This window comes from Petromyzon marinus, unplaced genomic scaffold (assembly GCF_048934315.1).
Source record: "Petromyzon marinus isolate PM22_M1 ecotype Great Lakes invasive population unplaced genomic scaffold, UKy_Petmar_22M1.pri1.0 PM_G_Scaffold_74, whole genome shotgun sequence".
NCBI classification, from domain to species: Eukaryota; Metazoa; Chordata; class Hyperoartia; order Petromyzontiformes; family Petromyzontidae; genus Petromyzon; species Petromyzon marinus.
The window spans coordinates 267437-276059 of NW_027423029.1; positions in this window are offsets into that span (position 1 = coordinate 267437).

Below are 8623 nucleotides of genomic sequence, written 5' to 3' on the forward strand. Positions count from 1 at the left end.
TTATAAATGAAATGATGCATGTACACACAAAATCAGACAAGCGTTCATTCTGAATTATTGACAGGCATTTTAACAAAATTTCATTACTGCAGTGAAATGTACTGCAACAGATAACATCTGATTAAGAAGCTATTTGAAAAAAAATACGCACGGTCTGCTTAACAGTGGATGTAAAACATACTATTGTGTCATTCAAAACGAGTAGGCCATTGCATGCTGGCGAATTCTAAACATTAGCGACAAATTACATAACTGAGATGAAACATCAATCATCGCCCCCTACTGACAGCCTCTTGTTCACATACTCTTTGGTTCTTTGAGTAAAGTCACGTAGGTAGACAAAATAATAATAGATCACGACGTTTCGATCGTAACACAAGCGGTCGTCCTCAGGCCGAAAAAATAATAAATGCAGGCCGGTGCAGGGCCACCACCCTGTGCCACACAGGGGCAGCTGCTACTTGGGGATGCTCTTCGAGTGTTTCAGACGAGGTATGACACAAAACTCGGAGATGCCGAGGCGATTAAGCACACACCGTGTAAAAGCAATTACTATAACATAGTGAATGCTTGGGAGCTTATTGGCTCTCGCTCCTGGTCAGAGATCTCCCCAACCCACAGGTCCACAAAGACTGGCCGCTCGCTCTTACTCTGCAGGTTGAACCTAGGAATTGAGTGTTCAACTTCACATTCTTGTCATTAAAGGCCTGTGACAAAGGTGCATCTATTGTAGCGACCATCTCAAGCGTACACATCTATCGGGCCTCCATTTGACTTTGTATTGTCTAGGAGCAAGTCCACCCACACCTCCACTTCCACAAACTGCTGGGAGTTGCCTCGCTCTGCCTCACAGTCAGAATTCTCCTCCTGCTTCACGTTGCCTCCGTCGATGTGAAGGTCCGATTTTGGAGTTGAATCTTCATCTTCACATTTCACCTTCACTTCTTCCCTCTTCACCATCACCTCTTCCCTCTTCACCATCACTTCTTCCCTCTTCACCATCACCTCTTCATATTTCACCTCGACAACTTTAAAAGTGTCCAAGCTGGGATTTTCGTCCGGTTCGTGTTTCATGAGGGATGGGCTCATTGCGGCACTTTGACTTTCACAAGCTGATTTCAGACTGCACTCCTTGTGGATCTTCTGATGCTTCTGTGTTCTCTGGTGTACTTGAAGAGTTGATGAACCTGCAAATGCCTTCCCGCACACACTGCAATGGAAGGGTTTCTCTTCTGTGTGTGTTCTCTGGTGTGTATTCAGAGTAGATGAATCTGAAAATGTCTTCTCACACACACTGCACTTGAAGGGTTTCTCTCTCGTGTGTGTTCTCTGGTGTACTTCAAGATTTGATGAACGTGCAAACGACTTCCCGCACAGAGTGCACCTGAAGGTTTTCTCTCCTGTGTGTGTTCTCTGGTGTTTTTTAAGAGTAGATAAATCTGAAAATGTCTTCCCACACACACTGCACTTGAAGGGTTTCTCTCCCGTGTGTGTTCTCTGGTGTGTTACAAGATTACATGACTGTGCAAACGCCATCCCGCACATCGTGCACCTGAAGGGTTTCTCTCCCGTGTGTGTTCTCTGGTGTATTACGAGATTATATGACTGTGTAAACGCCATCCCGCACATCGTGCACCTGAAGGGTTTCTCTCCCGTGTGTGTTCTCTGGTGTGTTACAAGAGCAGATGACTGTGCAAACGCCTTCCAACACACAGTGCACTTGAAGGGTTTCTCTCCCGTGTGTGTTCTCTGGTGTATTACAAGATTACATGACTGTGTAAATGCCTTCCCGCACACAGTGCACCTGAAGGGTTTCTCTCCCGTGTGTGTTCTCTGGTGGTTCTGAAAAACTGATGACCAAGCAAATGCCTTGTTACACACAGTACATTTGAAGGGTTTCTCTCCTGTGTGACTTCTCTGGTGCCGTGTCAAATTTCCAGTCCGGTCCGTGCTGTATGCACGCTGGTCGCATTGTTGACTTGTCATACCGAGCTGCTGTGCTGACTGCCTTTGCTCCATCAGACCAATTCTGTAGAGGAAGCGTCAGCTGCAGACAGAAAAAAAGAATATCCACACCATCTACACGTCAGGTACAGAGGAATGCACACGTGACTTACACGTCTATACTTATTAATATATTCATGATGTAGTGAAAACATTTCCCAAATTCATCAGATTTGATGAACGTGCAAATGCCTTCACGCACACACTGCAACTTGAAGGGTTTATCTCCCGTGTGTGTTCTCTGGTGTACTTTAAGATGTGTTGACTGTGCAAACGCCTTCACGTACAGAGTGCACCTGAAGGGTTTCTCTCCACGGGCTGTTAGGGCACACAATGAGAGGGAAAATATCATTAATATGCCTGGAAGCCTTCATATCTTCAAGATGAATGTTAACCCAAAACTCTAAGCACACAATTTCGGCTGTCTGACTACAAAAGGAATATTTATGAAAGCTAAATTCAGCTGACATAGCAAAGGGTGTTGAAAACAATACTATTTGTGTTATGCAGAAATTAATGTTCAATCACAACTTAGAGGTGTGAATCCAGGCTCAGATGTCCTTGAATGCTGGGATGAACAGATCCGACATCAGCTGAATGTGTGTGCTGTGTTCGCCTCCTGTTTCCATTCTTATAAAGAGTTTCAGAGGAAAACAAAAAAAACTATTGTTTTGATATAACCTCCGTGTTCAATAGAGTTAATAGATTTTACTGCAAACACAAACTTGACACTGTCACACACTGCCATGAGTAAACAGGTGGTGGTGTGACCAGAACCATGCCTGGCCACCTTCATCTGCTCAGCATTAATTCTTCCTCACTCCACCAAGTAATGAATCGAGGATCAATCAACATAGCCGAGGCTATCCGTGTCTCTGTCTCTCTCTCCCCGTGGTGAAGGTGTTCCCCTCCACACATTCAGAGTCAACAGCGGCACGCGCTTAGCGTCTTTGACCGATAGATACATTGACACATATTGTTGGTTCTTTCAGTAAAGTCACGTAGATAGAAAATAAAAATAACAGATTATATTTAATAAGATAAAGACCACTTGTATTGCGATCGAAACGTCGTGGGTTTTTTGCTTTATTTAAAAAAAAACATTTATTTTAATTTATTATCTTATTTAATTTTCTATCTACGTGACTTTACCGAAAGAACCAAGAATATTAATTCCTGCAGTCACCAAAGTTTTAAGTCAAAACATTCACACACGTTGACAAAGCCTCACCTTGTGTTGTTGTGGGCAGGTCGCTTCTGATAACAAGAGCGGTATAGCAGCTCAAGCGGGCTTGGCCTGCTAACAAAAGAAAATAAAAACTGCGTGAATATTTACAATAAAACAAAGTTACAAAGTGGCGAGCCGGGTGAAGACAAATTAAACTTAAGCGAGATAATTAAAGTAAACGCAATCAGGCGAGGGCAGGAGGCAAGGCCCCGCGTGGCTAGGCCCCGCGTTGTAAAGTTCCAACCTGGACATCGATTCCCATGCTCGCTGCTACTCAACTGACATCCCTACGAGAGAGAGAGGCTCTACCTTGGTAAACAACAACAACCACCACTACCACCATGAGAATTTCTCACCTCGGATTTCAGTGCAAGCGCGGATCCGCAGCCTCCTGTTACCTCGCGACGTCACGTGGGTAAGCAGGTAACATGACGTCACTTCCGGGGTAAGAGACACACCCCTCCCATAATGAGCGGCTCTGTAACTGAATAAATAATAATCTTAGTTTTTTCGGTAAAGTCACGTTGAAGGGAAACAACAAAATAATAAAAAATATATAAAACAATAAAAAAATTCTCACGACGTTTCGACCATAACTCAAACGGTCGTCTTCAGGTGTGTTGGTTTGCATAAATTTATTTTTAAACACGGTAGGACCAACACCTCGGCCGTGGCAGATCATTGTTCTAATTCAGTAGGCTCACATGCCATTGACTTTTCCAAGACAGAGGTTCTTTGTAAGCCATCTGGCTTCCATGAGAGATTCGTTCATGAGGCTATCCACATATACAAGCACAGAGACAATTTCAACTGAGAAGATGGATTCTATCTTAGCAATCATTGGAAAGATTTGATAAACCATTTCAGGTCTTAATTGATTGTTCACGCTTACAGGAGGCCTACCCACCTGCTGGGAGGCCTCCCAGCAGGTGGGTAGGCCTCCCAGCAGGTGGGTAGGCCTCCTAGCGGCAGGTGGGTAGGCCTCTCCAGCGGCAGGTGGGTAGGCCTTCCAGCAGGTGGGTAGGCCTCCCAGCGGCAGGTGGGTAGGCCTCTCCAGCGGCAGGTGGGTAGGCCTCCAAGTAGGTGGGTAGGTCTCTCCAGCAGGTGGGTAGGCCTCCCAGTGGCAGGTGGATAGGCCTCTCCAGCAGGTGGGTAGGCCTCCCAGCGGCAGGTGGATAGGCCTCTCCAGCAGGTGGGTAGGCCTCTCCAGACACGCTCCTCCCACAATGAGCTGCTCCGTAACTAAATAAATTAGAGAATTAACAAATTATGCTAATGTGACCCGTCGCAAATAAACTCGCGACGGCTTTAACGGATACATTATGTTAATGAGTCACCGTCACTGGGCGTAGCTTTGCCCAAATAAGGATTGCCACTGGGACGCAATCGGCAGTGACCCAAGCGCAAGGTGACGTCACGCTCAAGAGCGCGGTGGAATACCTTGGTGACATGACGTCACTAGCGAGGTACACCTCCCCCTGGCGTTTCACGCCGATGAAGTAATGCTGAGTGGTGACGTCACAGCGGGATTGGAGTTTAAGTTGATTTAGATTAATTTTCATTGCTCCCTCCCTTGGGTGCGTGGGCTCAGCTACAACAACAACGTGGACATTATTGTGTATACACTGTGTGTGTGTACACTGTGTGTGTACACTGTGTGTGTGTACACTGTGTGTGTGTACACAATGTGTATACACTGTGTGTGTGTGTGTACACTGTGTGTGTACATTGTGTATACACTGTGTGTGTGTACACTGTGTATGTACACAATGTGTGTGTGTACACTGTGTGTGTACACTGTGTGTGTGTACACTGTGTGTGTGTGTGTACACTGTGTGTGTACAATGTGTGTACACTGTGTGTACAGTGTGTGTGTCTACACTTTGTGTGTGTTCACTGTGTGTGTGTGTACACTGTGTGTATGTACACAATGTGTGTGTGTACACTGTGTGTGTACACTGTGTGTGTGTACACTCTGTGTACAATGTGTGTGTGTACACTGTGTGTGTGTACACTGTGTGTGTACACTGTGTGTGTGTACACTGTGTGTGTACACTGTGTGTGTGTACACTCTGTGTACAATGTGTGTGTACACTGTGTGTGTGTGTACACTGTGTGTACACTGTGTGTGTGTGCACTGTGTACACTGTGTGTGTACACTGTGTGTGTATACAATGTGTGTACGTACATGTGTGTGTGTGTACACTGTGTGTGTGTACACTGTGTGTGTGTACACAATGTGTGTGTGTGTACACTGTGTGTGTACACTGTGTGTGTAATGGGGGGCACAGGTGGTGCATTGGACGGTCATCTCAGTCAGTCGACCCATGACATTTTTTCATCAATTTATTTTCAATTTATTATTTTAATTTGTTATTATTTTATAATGAAAATGTTAATTTATTATTTTTATATTTTATTTTTCTATCTACGTGACTTTACCGAAAGAACTAGGAATATGGTAGCGCATTCTCTATTCGTTGCCGAGGTTCAAATCCGACAGGCATATCTGGCTACCCCAGTAACATTCACCACAACATGCGCAGTCTGCTTAACAGCGGATGTCAAACAACCCACTGTGTCACTCACAACGCACATTGCATGTTGGTGTCACGGTCAAAATTGTGGCAATTCTAGTAACACTATCCAGAAACTCCACAAGGAGATGACGCGTCAATGATCGCCCCCTATCGACACTCATGTCCACGTGCAGGCCGGTGCAGGGCCACCTTGTGCCACACAGGGGCAGCTGCCACTAGGGGGCGCCCTTCTATTGTTTGAGATGAGGTTCGATACGAAACACCGAATGCTTGGGAGTTTAATTGTCTCTCGCTCCTGCTCACAGATTTACCCAGCCCACGGCTCCACAGATACCAGCCGCTCCTCCTGGGCAGGTTCGGTTACGTACGGTGCGAAATAAGTTCCAGATACACACACACAGAGACTCACACAGATACACACACAGACACTCACACAGAGACTCACACAGAGACACACACAGAGACACACACAGAGACTCACACAGAGACTCACACAGATACACACACAGAGACACACACAGATACACACACAGAGACTCACACAGAGTTTCACACAGATACACACACAGAGACTCACACAGATACACACACAGAGACTCACACATAGACTCACACAGATACACACGCAGATACACACACAGATACACACACAGAGACTCACACAGACACACACACAGAGACTCACACAGATACAACAACAACAACAACCGCCATTCGCCACTAAGTGGCGGTGACGTCACCACGACGCTTGTGCCAGGCTATGTGCACCCTGAGGCCACGTGAAGTGTCGAACGCCCGCTGGCAGGAGGTCACGGGGCAGACCCAGGTGCCACGGGTCGACTGACAGAGATGACTGGCTGATGCACCACCTGTGCCCCCTACTGTGCCAACCTGCTGTGCTTTAGCCACCCGGCGCTCCGCTCGCTGTTGTGAGCGTCGCTCCTCCGCCCTCCGTTGTTGTTGGAGGGCGACTGCCTCCAACTGCCCAGTAGCATCCTTCACGAGCCTCCTCCACAGAGGCCGATCTTGACACCGCTGGTACCAGTCATCGGCAAGTCCACTCTGCTCCACGTCCTCCTGTACCACATCACTCCATCTCTTCTCTAGCCCGTGCCGCGCCCGCTTAGCCCCCTCAATCCGGCCAAACAAAAGCTGTTTCGGCATGCGGTGGCTGGGCATGCGGGCTACATGACCCAGCCATCGCAGCCTTGCCTGCCGGAGGAGCTCACCGATGGGACCCTGCCCAGATCTTTCAAGGATTTGTGAGCTCCTCACACAATCCAGTCTGGTTAAACCCAGGATGGATCCTAGGCAGGCCAGCCTAAATGTTTCTAACCGGCGTAGATGTTCCATTAGGGGGGTCCACGTTTCGCAAGCGTAGAGAAGGGAGGGAATGACCGTGGCCGAGAAGACCTGAAGCTTAGTGCGGAGCGACAGACCAGGTAGCGTCCACACAGCGCTACGCAACCGATGAAAAGATATTGCCGCTCGACTGATTCAGAGTGAGACCTCTGCTGTTAAACTGGAGCCAGTCATAAGCACACTGCCCAGGTATGGGAAACTCTCCACTCTCTCCACAACTGCCCCATCACCGATTGGGAGTTGTGGGGGTGGAGTGTCCGTTGGTACAAAATACCCAGGCAGGTGCTTAGTTTTGGTGGGGCTGATGGTAAGGCCCCACCACTCCGTGGCACACTCAAGTTTCAGCAGCAGCGCCTCCAATTTCTCCTCTGAGTGAGCTGCTATTACCAGGTCGTCGGCATACATAACGTGGTTGACCAATAGGGAGCCATCCCTTGACCGCACCCGGGCATCGATCAGCCTCCCATTCTACCTGTACCAGATGGAAATTCCTCGGGTACAGCTACTGAAGGCTTCACGAACTACGTGGTCGAAATAGATGTTAAATAATGTTGGAGCCAGAGGACATCCCTGTTGCACCCCAAGGTGTACAGGGAATGGCTCTGACTCCCGGCCACGTAGTTTTACCCGGGCCCGCTCACTATCATGAAGGTCCTTAATGATCATGAGCAGAGGCTCAGGGATTCCGAAAATACGAAGAACAACCCAGAGCCCAGGCCTATTGATGGTATCATAGGCCTTGACCAGGTCAATGGAGCAGAGATGTAGGTCTTGTTGGAATTCCCTACACTTCTGCTGTAGCACACGGGCAGAATATATGGCATCTGTTCAGGACCGCCCTTTCCTGAAACCGTATTGGAGCTCCGCCAGCTTCTCCTCAGTGTGCCTAGCAAGGCAATGTTGAATAATCCTTGAGATTCCCCTGTAGTTGTTACAGTCTGTGCGGTCCCCCTTCTTCCAATCCTGCAGAACCCATCCAGTGGTCCAGACTGTTGTTATGATGTCATGTAGGGCAGTCTGTGCACAAACGCCACAATCCCTCAGCATTTCGCTTGTGAGATCATTTCTGCCCGGTGCCTTTCCTGGTTTCAGGCTCTGGATCGCCTTCAGTACTTCCTCAATGGATGGCACCTCAGCCAGCCACTCACAGGGAGTGACTTCTTCCTCCAATATTTGAGGCACCGCAGCCTCAGCAGGGTCATCCCCACTTTGTCCCATGATGTTTTCCAGGCTGAGGGATTCCCCCTCCCCCAGGACCTCACAGAAATGCTAAGCAAATCTGCAAACCTGTTCCTGGGGGTCGGAGATCGGATCACCATTCTTTCCCCTAATGATGGTAATAGGTGTGGCGCTGCAGGTTACTTTTTTGATGGAGTTAAATAGAGATTTGTGATCGCGGGCCATTGAGGCAGACTCCATCTCCACAGCAACCCGCGACCACCACCCATCCTTGCAGCGCCTCACGGCTCTCCGAACCTCCGAGCGAAGG